We start from the raw sequence: 15,693 nt of genomic DNA, 5'->3' as shown, positions 1-15,693 counted from the left end.
CTCCAACCGGGGTCTTATTCTTCATGGTGTTGATTGTGGATTTGTGAGCATAGAACCGCTTCTCGAAGGTGGGTTTGGTTTTACCAACATACTGGATGCCGCAAACTCTACAAGAGATCAGATAGATGACATTAGAGGTTGTGCAACTGACGTGACCCTTGTATCTCAAAGTACGATCACATTTGAAAGTACCATGCTGAATGGGTGTAGGGTTAGAAGTTAGAGGTGCAACAGCAGCATGCACAAGAAAGTCTCAGTACTTGTTTGTCAAATTTAAACTATGACCTTTCCAGCTTACTGCACTAAAAGCTCAGTGAAAATGACACAGTTCTATGCAATTTTCATATCTATATTCATTATTTTTATTGAGTTATCTGTCGTTTAAAAATATTGGCTGAATAAAATTCGTCAGATCTTTCAACGAGTCCATAGATTCTACAAACTTCAATCAAAATTTGCAAGCCCCGCCAGACAGATTGTGCGCCAATTGTTTTCCGAAATTCATCAGCAAACAGGTATCAAGACTGAAATATTTTGTAATTTGATATGAAACCTGCACCCCAGCATCCCCAGAAGCTTCTCATAGAGAGGATCTTCCAGTACCGGAGGACCTCCACATGCAATAACAATATATCAGTTTAACTTCTAACAGTACTTTGATTTTATGAAGTATTATTATTACTATGGCGCTTGTCAGAAAATGCTGCCCCTGTCATGGAGGAATCACCCATATTGTTGAGGAGAAAACATCAATAGTTATATCATATAGTGCTTATGGCCTTTTAATTTAGAGGCTCCCTCTTGCAAACCCATAAATTACATTCCTCAACAAAATGATTGGACAAATAGGCATTAGCTAGCAAACCGACAAATAGACAACCCTTGTCCCCCCCCCCCCTGCCTGCCGTCCATTAAATGTTGTACTGCAACATTGATATGGGGAGCAAGGTATGTCCCGTGTACTTTAACGTGTTTTGTAGGCTTTGGCCTTAGCTGTAGCTGCAAAAACAAAACAAAAACACATACAGACAATTTGAACACAAAATGATTGCTGTGGAATTCACAAACCTTACCTTCACCTTCTCGTCTTTAGTGGACCCCTTCCCCCAGTGCAAAAGAGCAGTGCCTTGTGAGTTGAGACAAACTCCACCAAAGTCAGTGTTTCGTCCTCTGAGAAATCAGGGCACCGTTTTCGCTTTTCCTGAAGAGGGATATTGGTTTGTCAAAATTAGGGCAACAAGATACAATGAGTGCTCTTCTGATTTGACCACTAACTGTAACACTGACATACGACATCTTAATCCTAGTACTAGCACAGTGAGTAACGGTGTAATGTCAGTATGATTGTAAATGTCAGGTTGGGTCTATGTAACTAGGTTAGGCCTAACATCTCATAGGACTGGCGTTCAACAACCTTCACCGTACTACATCATTACTATCAATACGCTAGGCATATGATAACATTCATGGCTGCCAAAGGAAAGTAGGTCTAGGCTACTAGGCCTACATCGCAGACGCAGTATTCCCCCGGCGCTGACGCCATAGCCTACCTAGGCGTAGGTCACTTGGTCTAAAGACTAGTTTTTGGCTTTGTAAAGTAGTATATTAAATTAATTTTGACATATATCTTTACATCGCAGCAACTTCCAATAGATTCACTTGTCAAGTTCCCATTAATCTAAAAAGGTGTACAACATCAAATAATTCTAGTAAATCGACCTACTGTAACATACTCCTTCTTTTCTGTCCGTCTTTTCCATTGGACATGTTTAAGGAAACAAATTAAATGCATGTGTAGTAACAAAAAAAAGGCTCATACCAAATATCCCATTCATTTCAAAATTATCCATAGAGCGCATTGCATTCTTTCAAGTCGTACATTGGCAGTTGTACCATGTTTTAAGAAATATCATTTAATGGAGGATTAATTGGAAGTAAATCCCCTCATCATGCAGTCTTAGTTAGCTAAGATTCAAAAATTCACAACAAAGGAACGGCTGACAAGATCGAGTAGGCCTACAATTGTTCTTTCCATTTACAAGCTACAGTGTAATGAAAACCCACGTCTCCTTCAGCTTCATCGTCTCTATCGGACTCAGATTCATCTGTTTCTGGCTCAAACTTGAAAGGGCTGAATAACTTTGACATGGAGAACTCGTGTTCATTGATGTCTTTTCTGTCACTTCTGCTTCAGAGCTCTCTGCTTCAACTTTGAGCGGGTATAGGGGACAGATATGATTTTCTTAACAGTTGGCAAGAGATCGATGGTTAAACTACACTGCGCAGAAGTGACAACTTCCATGTACTTATGCGCTGAAACATTGCAAGTCATCAAAAATGAATACGACATGAGCCCGCAATGAGGAGTGGAAATGACATTATATTCTTTCAAGTTTCAACTTGATTGATGTTAACAATCTTCAAGGCAATCTTCAAGGTTTGTATAGGATTGTTATCGGTGGTCTAGCGATGTGTACTTGTTGTGTTTGCGTGTCACCAGTACTTTAATAGTCAATAGCTTATTAATCTATCTCGGCCGTCGGCCCCACCAACAGCAGTAATAAAGCGGCCAGTTCAAAAAAGTTCTTCAAATGGCCCATGCAATGTTGAAGGCCTATTTAAATCATCAGATATGGGCCCTATAATCGGAAGTCGGGGCAATAAAACCAATTTGTAGTAAATACCTCCGAGCAAGAAATGTCATTATGCGTTACTCAAACTGGTTACATAGAAAAGTCACCCTAAATCGTAAAAGCTAATAATTTTATGAAAAGATTCATTTAGTTCACTTATTCGCTGCATATTTCTCTTGAGTTCTACGTATTCTACGTTAACGACGAAATCTTTACAAATAGTGATTCTTGCACAATTATTTCCGGGATTCCCCCTCAAATTTTTACAAACAATACTTAAGTTACGTGAGTCCAAACAAACAACAACCATTATATACGTAGGAACCCTGTGTGGGTACAGTAGATAGGGTAATATAGTATACACTCACTGTATGTTTTTAATTTTCTATACTTATTGTTATTGTATACAAATTTTCAGTATGGGTAAAAAAGTAACAGTACAGTTTTTAAAGTTCTGCCTCGATAACACACCAAAATAAGGAATTCAAACGTAACTTTGTTTTTAACATAGAAAGCCCGACAGTGCCATACACCTATATACATATACATATATATATATATATATATATATATATATATGTATTGTCGTAACCATGCATATAATTTTGTTCAGTAAACCATGAAGATCTTTTATTTTGTCAAATGAAGGTCAAAATTGGATAGTACTATGGATAGTATTGATAGTTATAATGAAAACTCCGATGTATGCGAAGGTTGTCTGTTGTAAATGCCATAACATGTTTACACCATTATAACGACCTAAAAGCAGGTTCACATCCACAAGGATTCAATAGTCTTCTCTCTTAAACTCAGTAAGTTCGATTCAGAAGAATGAAATTGCGGAAAGCTTGTTACCTCCCGTTCTTATGTCTTCTTCTTTACCAATGTGTATCCGGCCAAGTAGGTAAGTATACTATTTTGAGAGTTTTGTTGTGGCAATGGCGGAGTATACTACAGTCTCTTTTAGCTCGATCACAGCCTGTTGTAATACGTCGTGAATCATGTCATTTACACATTTCAGTTGTTACATTGACATATAGATTCAGATATTTCAGCCGATTCACACATAGATTACAGTAACTACTGTATATCTTAAAGTATTGTACCACAGTAAATACTGGATCGTGCTGACAAATCTGATAAATCGGTAGCATGTGCTATTAGGTTTACAGTAAGAACTGAGGATATGTGTCATCCCAATAAATCCCAACAACTGGATTTGTTGGAATTACACATATCCTCAGTTCTTAATGTAATCCTAATAGCACATGCTATCGATTTATAGCACGATCCATTTCTTACTGCGGTACAAAACTTTAAGAGTAACAGTAGTTATTGTGTTCTTTGTGTGTATCGGGTGGATGTTTTCAATTATAGTAACGTGAGGAGGCCCTGGGTAGATATGGAGAGGTCAACCTATAGATGGGAAAAAAACACAAATATCGTCAATTCGGTTATAGCTAGAGACCACTGCGAATATCAAAGTACGCCAAAGCTGTTGCCAAAGCGGATGATATATCAAAGTAGTAAGATCTGTTATGGGAACAAAATGTGTGCCATAGTGCTATCAATAGGCAAAACCAGCGGCGGGGCGTCCATACAGTCAGGGGGCGGATGCCCCCCTGACGGACTCAAATGGACTGCTGGCGCCCTTTTCAGCTTTTTACCACTTTTTACTTATTCTCGATTATTGACTTTTTTATTGCGCTCTCATCTACCTATTGACATTTGTCACATTTTGTTGGCGATGACACCTATTCATTCTTCGTTCATCTGCAAATTAGCAAGGCCCCGGAAAGGGTCATTTCCGTCGATCTAGGGAGTATCTTTACTCCAAATTTTTTTGTACGCTCCGCGCCAACCTGTGTTGGCGCTCCGCTTAGATAGTGTCGAAAGCGCCCCTACAGACCATTCTCGCCCCTGACCAATACCCCTAGCTCCGCCACTGGGCAAAACCATTAACGTATTACCATTTGTCTATAGTTATATTTTACTAGTGAAATTAAACATTAAACAACTTTGTATCTTAAGACATGAACAGGTCGTGTTATCTAGAAATGTCTGGAAATGTACTGTCGCTGAAGACTTTTAGGGTTTCGTTATTCCATAATTTGGACTGTGACAAACTAGAGAGTCAACTTTGAACATGCATGACTTCAGGGCTACAGGGAAAGTTCCAAGAGGCCCTAAAAGACTTAACTTTAAAAGGAGCTGAAACTAGTATAGAAATATCGTGTGGTGTGACTCCATCTTCATCGGACACTGGAACCATCACGAGACTACTTTTGGTATAAATGAAAGACAGTGTAATTGCCCATAAGACAATATTTAGGTTACTGTGCTAAACGGTTAACTCTCTATTCTTTGTTCTTTTCATGCAGATTTTTGTGGAGTTGTTACCTTTTGCCGAAATGGAGGGACATGTGTGAACAACCCGCTGCATTGCATCTGTCCTGAGGGCTTCACAGGAAGACAATGTAGTGTGTATAGTTACTATAATGTCAGCATAATCGTGTAGTATATAATCGTGTAGTATATCGCCCTTAAGTAGGATTAAGTGAGAATCTCAACTAAAAAACACTTTAGAGCAGTACTGCTTAATATATAGTTTGTTCTTTTAACATTGTATTAAATCAATGATCCTTAAAATGGAAACTTTGCAGATATAGTGTGATTGGGAAGGTTGAAGAATCCCAAAATTGGTCATAGAGGCGTGTCTAGAGTGATATGTCTAGAGTGATATTACTTCTCTCTACTTGTTGCATACTGCAGGCTATGTAAGAAGGGTTAAAGAAATAATTAGTAGCATGTGAGTATCATAACATGCCGATAACAAATTGCAATGAACTACCACTTAATGAAGGATGATGCAAAATTCATATTCATAATTTAATAATAATAATAATAATAATAACATCAATAATAATAGTAATAATATTAGTTATAATAATGTAAGTTATAATAATATTAGTTTTAATAATAAAAATAATAATAAAAATAATAATAATAATATTAGTTTTAATAATAATAATATTAGTTTTAATAATAATAATAATGATAATAATGATAATAATGATAATAATAATAATAATAATAATAATAATAATAATAATAATAATAATAATAATAATAATAATAATAATAATAATAATAATAATAATAATAATAATAATAATAATAATAATAATAATAATAATAATAATAATAATAATAATAATGATAATGATAATGATAATAATAATAATAATAATAATAATAAATAATAATAATCCGAATTATAAATTTAATGTACAATATTACCTTATTATATGAAAACATTAACTTATGTGTGTCTAATCGGACACTGTGATGTGTGTGAACAGACATGTTATATGGAGATTTGTAAATTGATATAAAGTCACACTATGAAAAGGCTATGTTCAACGCACGTACCTTACATAACGTGTACACCATTGTCAGATCATGTTAGAGTTCTAAAATACTTCTATACGCTTGAATTGCCACTGCTACAATATTTTCCATGAGAACATTTAGAAACTCAAACCGCAAGGAAAATACAAATCATCGGTAGAACGTTGAGTTCATGGCCCTTGTGTGGTTTTCAGAAGCGTACAACACAGATACAACATCAAGATAAGCAATATGTGTAGTATTCCCTGACTTCTTTGACAACACATCTTTCTCCTTCGTAAGATCAGATTCAGAAATAAAAGCCTAAATGTGTCAGCAAAGAAGCCAGTGTAGACCCCACAAAATTGAAAGAAACTGTTCACTGCCTAGAATATAAATACAAAACGTCTTAATAACTGGTGCCATCATATTCTTGGCTCGGGACCAACCAAATCTATCGGTATCATTCGAGGTGCAAATATCCCTTTATCAACGATTTTTGCATTTTTACATTGTTGCAATCCTTCACACAGCGCTTCTAAAGCATCTAATCAAGGTAAGTGTTATAATAATAATAGGAAAATTTAAACGTTTCGTATCGGTAGAAAATATCCTTCGTAAGATGATAAGTTGTCACTGTCGAAGACCATTAAAGAATGGTTGACAATGACGTTTTTTGACATGTTGTGGGTTTAGTCAGTCATTACTGACTTTGGTCCAGCCGCTACTATTGGGCAAATCAAAGGTATAATAGGAATACAAGACTTCTTAATCACTGGTGCATTCATATAGTCTTAGCTCGGGACCAAGCAATTCTATCGGTATCGTTCGAGGTACAGATATCCCTTTATAAACGATTTGTGCATTGTTTCATTGTTTAAATCCTTATACAGCGATCTAAAGCATCTGGTCAAGGTAAGTGCTGGAAAATTTCCTGGACGCAATTGTCAAAGACTTATTAATTCACGCTGTGTGTTATTACCACTTGATAGCAATAAGCGTTCATTTGCCACAAATATATAAACTAATATTTTCAGGTCTTATTGCAAGATTTTTTTTCAATTCGCTGCATGTCTGACATTTTGCCAAACCAGCATCTATGTTGTGATATTCATGTTGGGCAGGCAATGAAATGCGTACATTTTAGTAGTTCAGGCAACGTGGACTTCAAAACATATCATACAGTTTTCATGTGTAATTGGCTGAAAACAATCTAACGAAACTAGAGAGGCTGCTATGCTGTCAGGAAACAGAATGAATTCTCAATGGATACAGTTGATAGTAATTATATTTACATACTGTGCACACTTCACCTAATCTGGTGAGGTTGAAGGAGATAACATATATACAGCGATGTGCTTACGCTGGACGGCGGTGGGGGATGTGCAGGGGGAGTATTTAAGTATTTTCTCTAGAAAAACAAATATCCACTTATTTAGAAAGTTCTGAAGTATCCGAATTAGAAAATTTAATGGACTACAAGATTTTAGAGTATGTTACATGATAAATTCATATTTTTTTCCTTTAACCAACAGCACAGACCATCACTTCTCTTTTACCTAGAAATTGTTTTTTTTTTTCAATGTCCACTTAAAGACATTTGTGGATTGTTTTTATTGAGAAAGTTCTGAAGTATCCGAGTTAAACAATACCATGGATTATAAGATTTTAGAGGATGTTACATGATAAATTCATATTTTTCTTTAAACCAACAGAAAGGACCACCACTTCTCCTTTACCTAGCTCTGCTGCAACTACATTGTTTGACAGTTCTTCACAATCCCAGAAAACAACAGGTATATAGTATTTTCTCTAAAAAAAATCCAATGTCCACGTAAAAATATTTGTGGATCGTTGTTATATAGAAAGTTCTGAAATATCCGAATAAGAAATTTTAATGGACCATAAGAATTTAGAGGATGTTACATGATAAATTCATATTTTGTTTAAACCAACAGAAAGGACCACAACTTTTCATTTATCTAGCTCTGCTGCAACTACAGTGTTTGACAGTTCTTCACAATCCCAGACAACAACAGGTATTAAAGTATTTTCTCCATAAAATATTTTTTCAATGTCCACTTAAAGTCATTTGTGGATTGTTTACATTTAGAAAGTTCTGAAGTATCCGAAAAAGAACATTCAATGAGCTATAAGATTTAAGAGGATTTAACATATGATAATTTTTTTTTTAAACCAACAGAAAGGGCCACCACTTCTCCTTTACCTAGCTCTGCTGCAACTACATTGTTTGACAGTTCTTCACAATCCCAGAAAACAACAGGTATTTAGTATTTTCTATATAAAATAGTTTTTCAATGTCCACTCAAAGTCATTTGTGGATTGCTTTTATTTAGGAAGTTCTGAAGTATCCGAATTAGACATTTTAATGGACCATAAAAATTTAGAGGATGTTTTATGATAAAATCGTATTTTTTTTAAACCAACAGAAAGAACCACCATTTCCCATTTACCTACCTCTGCTGCCACTACATTGTTTGACAGTTCTTCACAATCCCTGACAACAAAAGGTATTTAGTATTTTCTCTATAAAATAGTTTTTCAATGTCCACTCAAAGTCATGTGTGTATTGTTTACATTTAGAAAGTTCTGAAGTAACCGAATAGAACATTTAATCAGCTATAAGATATTAGAGGATTTTACATATGATAAATTAATATTTATTTTGAAACCAACAGAAAGGGCCACCACTTCACCTTTATCTAGCTCTGCTGCAACTACATTGCTTGACAGTTCTTCACCATACCAGACAACAACAGGTATTTAAGTATTTTCTCTAGAAAAATAAATATCCACTTATTTAGAAAGTTCTGAAGTATCCGAATTAGAAATTGTAATTGACCATAAGATTTTGGAAGATGTTACATGATAAATTCATATTTTTTTAAAACCAACAGAAAGGACCACCACTTCTCCTTTATCTAGCTCTGCTGCAACTACATTGTTTGACAGTTCTTCACCATACCAGACAACAACAGGTATTTAGTATTTTCTCTATAAAATAGTTTTTCAATGTCCACTCAAAGTCATGTGTGTATTGTTTACATTTAGAAAGTTCTGAAGTAACCGAAATAGAACATTTAATGAGCTATAAGATTTTAGAGGATTTTACATATGATAAATTAATATTTATTTTAAAACCAACAGAAAGGGCCACCACTTCACCTTTATCTAGCTCTGCTGCAACTACATTGTTTGACAGTTCTTCACCATACCAGACAACAACAGGTATTTAAGTATTTTCTCTAGAACAATATATTTCCAATGTCCACTTAAAGTCATGTGTGGATTATTTACATTTAGAAAGTTCTGAAGAATCCGAAATAGAACATTCAATGAGCTATAAGATTTTAGAGGATTTTACATATGATAATTTTTTTTTTAAACCAACAGAAAGGGCCACCACTTCTCCTTTACCTAGCTCTGCTGCAACTACATTGTTTGACAGTTCTTCACAATCCCAGAAAACAACAGGTATTTAGTATTTTCTCTATTAAATAGTTTTTCAATGTCCACTCAAAGTCATGTGTGTATTGTTTACATTTAGAAAGTTCTGAAGTATCCGAAATAGAACATTTAAAGAGCTATAAGATATTAGAGGATTTTACATATTTTTGTTTAAACCAACAGAAAGGACCACCACTGCTCCTTTATCTAGCTCTGCTGCAACTACAGTGTTTGACAGTTCTTCACAATCCCACACAACAACAGGTATTTAAGTATTTTCTCTATAAAATAGTTTTTCAATGTCCACTCAAAGTCATGTGTGTATTGTTTACATTTAGAAAGTTCTGAAGTAACCGAAATAAAACATTTAATCGGCTATAAGATATTAGAGGATTTTGCATATGATAAATTAATATTTATTTTAAAACCAACAGAAAGGGCCACCACTTCACCTTTATCTAGCTCTGCTGCAACTACATTGTTTGACAGTTCTTCACCATACCAGACAACAACAGGTATTTAAGTATTTTCTCTAGAAAAATAAATATCCACTTATTTAGAAAGTTCTGAAGTATCCGAATTAGAAATTGTAATTGACCATAAGATTTTGGAAGATGTTACATGATAAATTCATATTTTTTTTAAACCAACAGAAAGGACCACCACTTCTCTTTTATCTAGCTCTGCTGCAACTACATTGTTTGACAGTTCTTCAAAATCCCAGACAACAACAGGTATTTAAGTATTTTCTCTAGAACAATATATTTCCAATGTCCACTTAAAGTCATGTGTGGATTGTTTTTATTTAGAAAGTTCTGAAGAATCCAAAATAGAACATTCAATGAGCTATAAGATTTTAGAGGATTTTACATATGATAAATTAATATTTATTTTAAAACCAACAGAAAGGGCCACCACTTCTCCTTTACCTAGCTCTGCTGCAACTACATTGCTTGACAGTTCTTCACCATACCAGACAACAACAGGTATTTAAGTATTTTCTCTAGAAAAATAAATATCCACTTATTTAGAAAGTTCTGAAGTATCCGAATTAGAAATTGTAATTGACCATAAGATTTTGGAAGATGTTACATGATAAATTAATATTTTTTTAAAACCAACAGAAAGGACCACCACTTCTCCTTTATCTAGCTCTGCTGCAACTACATTGTTTGACAGTTCTTCACCATACCAGACAACAACAGGTATTTAGTATTTTCTCTATAAAATAGTTTTTCAATGTCCACTCAAAGTCATGTGTGTATTGTTTACATTTAGAAAGTTCTGAAGTAACCGAAATAGAACATTTAATGAGCTATAAGATTTTAGAGGATTTTACATATGATAAATTAATATTTATTTTAAAACCAACAGAAAGGGCCACCACTTCACCTTTATCTAGCTCTGCTGCAACTACAGTGTTTGACAGTTCTTCACCATACCAGACAACAACAGGTATCTCAGTATTTTCTCTAGAACAATATTTTATCAATGTCCACTTAAAGTCATTTGTGGATTGTTTACATTTAGAAAGTTCTGAAGTATCCGAAATAGAACATTTAAAGAGCTATAAGATATTAGAGGATTTTACATATTTTTGTTTAAACCAACAGAAAGGACCACCACTGCTCCTTTATCTAGCTCTGCTGCAACTACAGTGTCTGACAGTTCTTCACAATCCCACACAACAACAGGTATTTAAGTATTTTCTCTATAAAATAGTTTTTCAATGTCAACTCAAAGTCATGTGTGTATTGTTTACATTTAGAAAGTTCTGAAGTAACCGAAATAAAACATTTAATCAGCTATAAGATATTAGAGGATTTTGCATATGATAAATTAATATTTATTTTAAAACCAACAGAAAGGGCCACCACTTCACCTTTATCTAGCTCTGCTGCAACTACATTGTTTGACAGTTCTTCACCATACCAGACAACAACAGGTATTTAGTATTTTCTCTATAAAATAGTTTTTCAATGTCCACTCAAAGTCATGTGTGTATTGTTTACATTTAGAAAGTTCTGAAGTAACCGAAATAGAACATTTAATGAGCTATAAGATTTTAGAGGATTTTACATATGATAAATTAATATTTATTTTAAAACCAACAGAAAGGGCCACCACTTCACCTTTATCTAGCTCTGCTGCAACTACATTGTTTGACAGTTCTTCACCATACCAGACAACAACAGGTATTTAAGTATTTTCTCTAGAACAATATATTTCCAATGTCCACTTAAAGTCATGTGTGGATTATTTACATTTAGAAAGTTCTGAAGAATCCGAAATAGAACATTCAATGAGCTATAAGATTTTAGAGGATTTTACATATGATAATTTTTTTTTTAAACCAACAGAAAGGGCCACCACTTCTCCTTTATCTAGCTCTGCTGCAACTACATTGTTTGACAGTTCTTCACAATCCCAGAAAACAACAGGTATTTAGTATTTTCTCTATTAAATAGTTTTTCAATGTCCACTCAAAGTCATGTGTGTATTGTTTACATTTAGAAAGTTCTGAAGTAACCGAAATAGAACATTCAATGAGCTATAAGATTTTAGAGGATTTTACATATGATCATTTTTTTTTTAAACCAACAGAAAGGGCCACCACTTCACCTTTATCTAGCTCTGCTGCAACTACATTGTTTGACAGTTCTTCACAATCCCAGAAAACAACAGGTATTTAGTATTTTCTCTATTAAATAGTTTTTCAATGTCCACTCAAAGTCATGTGTGTATTGTTTACATTTAGAAAGTTCTGAAGTAACCGAAATAGAACATTCAATGAGCTATAAGATTTTAGAGGATTTTACATATGATAATTTTTTTTTTAAACCAACAGAAAGGGCCACCACTGCTCCTTTACCTAGCTCTGCTGCAACTACATTGTTTGACAGTTCTTCACAATCCCACACAACAACAGGTGTTTAAGTATTTTCTCTATAAAATAGTTTTTCAATGTCCACTCAAAGTCATGTGTGTATTATTTACATTTAGAAAGTTCTGAAGTAACCGAAATAGAACATTTAATGAGCTATAAGATATAAGAGGATTTTGCATATGATAAATTAATATTTATTTTAAAACCAACAGAAAGGGCCACCACTTCACCTTTATCTAGCTCTGCTGCAACTACATTGTTTGACAGTTCTTCACCATACCAGACAACAACAGGTATCTCAGTATTTTCTCTAGAACAATATTTTATCAATGTCCACTTAAAGTCATTTGTGGATTGTTTACATTTAGAAAGTTCTGAAGTATCCGAAATAGAACATTTAAAGAGCTATAAGATATTAGAGGATTTTACATATTTTTGTTTAAACCAACAGAAAGGACCACCACTGCTCCTTTATCTAGCTCTGCTGCAACTACAGTGTTTGACAGTTCTTCACAATCCCACACAACAACAGGTATTTAAGTATTTTCTCTATAAAATAGTTTTTCAATGTCCACTCAAAGTCATGTGTGTATTGTTTACATTTAGAAAGTTCTGAAGTAACCGAAATAAAACATTTAATCAGCTATAAGATATTAGAGGATTTTGCATATGATAAATTAATATTTATTTTAAAACCAACAGAAAGGGCCACCACTTCACCTTTATCTAGCTCTGCTGCAACTACATTGTTTGACAGTTCTTCACCATACCAGACAACAACAGGTATTTAAGTATTTTCTCTAGAAAAATAAATATCCACTTATTTAGAAAGTTCTGAAGTATCCGAATTAGAAATTGTAATTGACCATAAGATTTTGGAAGATGTTACATGATAAATTCATATTTTTTTTAAACCAACAGAAAGGACCACCACTTCTCTTTTATCTAGCTCTGCTGCAACTACATTGTTTGACAGTTCTTCAAAATCCCAGACAACAACAGGTATTTAAGTATTTTCTCTAGAACAATATATTTCCAATGTCCACTTAAAGTCATGTGTGGATTATTTACATTTAGAAAGTTCTGAAGAATCCGAAATAGAACATTCAATGAGCTATAAGATTTTAGAGGATTTTACATATGATAATTTTTTTTTTAAACCAACAGAAAGGGCCACCACTTCTCCTTTACCTAGCTCTGCTGCAACTACATTGTTTGACAGTTCTTCACAATCCCAGAAAACAACAGGTATTTAGTATTTTCTCTATTAAATAGTTTTTCAATGTCCACTCAAAGTCATGTGTGTATTGTTTACATTTAGAAAGTTCTGAAGTAACCGAAATAGAACATTCAATGAGCTATAAGATTTTAGAGGATTTTACATATGATAATTTTTTTTTTAAACCAACAGAAAGGGCCACCACTTCTCCTTTACCTAGCTCTGCTGCAACTACATTGTTTGACAGTTCTTCACAATCCCAGAAAACAACAGGTATTTAGTATTTTCTCTATTAAATAGTTTTTCAATGTCCACTCAAAGTCATGTGTGTATTGTTTACATTTAGAAAGTTCTGAAGTAACCGAAATAGAACATTCAATGAGCTATAAGATTTTAGAGGATTTTACATATGATAATTTTTTTTTTAAACCAACAGAAAGGGCCACCACTGCTCCTTTACCTAGCTCTGCTGCAACTACATTGTTTGACAGTTCTTCACAATCCCACACAACAACAGGTGTTTAAGTATTTTCTCTATAAAATAGTTTTTCAATGTCCACTCAAAGTCATGTGTGTATTATTTACATTTAGAAAGTTCTGAAGTAACCGAAATAGAACATTTAATGAGCTATAAGATATAAGAGGATTTTGCATATGATAAATTAATATTTATTTTAAAACCAACAGAAAGGGCCACCACTTCACCTTTATCTAGCTCTGCTGCAACTACATTGTTTGACAGTTCTTCACCATACCAGACAACAACAGGTATCTCAGTATTTTCTCTAGAACAATATTTTATCAATGTCCACTTAAAGTCATTTGTGGATTGTTTACATTTAGAAAGTTCTGAAGTATCCGAAATAGAACATTTAAAGAGCTATAAGATATTAGAGGATTTTACATATTTTTGTTTAAACCAACAGAAAGGACCACCACTGCTCCTTTATCTAGCTCTGCTGCAACTACAGTGTTTGACAGTTCTTCACAATCCCAGACAACAACAGGTATTTAAGTATTTTCTCTATAAAATAGTTTGTCAATGTCCACTCAAAGTCATGTGTGTATTGTTTACATTTAGAAAGTTCTGAAGTAACCGAAATAAAACATTTAATCAGCTATAAGATATTAGAGGATTTTGCATATGATAAATTAATATTTATTTTAAAACCAACAGAAAGGGCCACCACTTCACCTTTATCTAGCTCTGCTGCAACTACATTGTTTGACAGTTCTTCACCATACCAGACAACAACAGGTATTTAAGTATTTTCTCTAGAAAAATAAATATCCACTTATTTAGAAAGTTCTGAAGTATCCGAATTAGAAATTGTAATTGACCATAAGATTTTGGAAGATGTTACATGATAAATTCATATTTTTTTTAAACCAACAGAAAGGACCACCACTTCTCTTTTATCTAGCTCTGCTGCAACTACATTGTTTGACAGTTCTTCAAAATCCCAGACAACAACAGGTATTTAAGTATTTTCTCTAGAACAATATATTTCCAATGTCCACTTAAAGTCATGTGTGGATTGTTTTTATTTAGAAAGTTCTGAAGAATCCAAAATAGAACATTCAATGAGCTATAAGATTTTAGAGGATTTTACATATGATAATTTTTTTTAAAACCAACAGAAAGGGCCACCACTTCTCCTTTACCTAGCTCTGCTGCAACTACATTGTTTGACAGTTCTTCACAATCCCAGAAAACAACAGGTATTTAGTATTTTCTCTATAAAATAGTTTTTCAATGTCCACTCAAAGTCATGTGTGTATTGTTTACATTTAGAAAGTTCTGAAGTATCCGAAATAAAACATTTAATGAGCTATAAGATATAAGAGGATTTTGCATATGATAAATTAATATTTATTTTAAAACCAACAGAAAGGGCCACCACTTCACCTTTATCTAGCTCTGCTGCAACTACATTGTTTGACAGTTCTTCACCATACCAGACAACAACAGGTATTTAAGTATTTTCTCTAGAACAATATATTTCCAATGTCCACTTAAAGTCATGTGTGGATTATTTACATTTAGAAAGTTCTGAAGAATCCGAAATAGAACATTCAATGAGCTATAAGATTTT

At 33.7% G+C, this 15,693-nt stretch overlaps 1 long non-coding RNA gene across 1 annotated transcript; it reads left to right on the top strand.

Moving 5' to 3' along the window:
- The first annotated feature begins 3,305 nt into the window (after positions 1-3,305).
- On the top strand, positions 3,306-8,781 carry LOC139976034 (uncharacterized). Its single transcript, XR_011795981.1, has 4 exons — positions 3,306-3,537; positions 5,015-5,113; positions 7,739-7,819; positions 7,982-8,781. It is a non-coding gene; the product is annotated as an uncharacterized lncRNA (long non-coding RNA).
- The last annotated feature ends 6,912 nt before the right edge of the window (positions 8,782-15,693 follow it).

This window comes from Apostichopus japonicus, chromosome 2, assembly GCF_037975245.1.
Source record: "Apostichopus japonicus isolate 1M-3 chromosome 2, ASM3797524v1, whole genome shotgun sequence".
NCBI classification, from domain to species: Eukaryota; Metazoa; Echinodermata; class Holothuroidea; order Aspidochirotida; family Stichopodidae; genus Apostichopus; species Apostichopus japonicus.
Note: the sequence above shows the minus strand (reverse complement) of the source record. Positions and strands in the feature narration are given on the sequence as shown.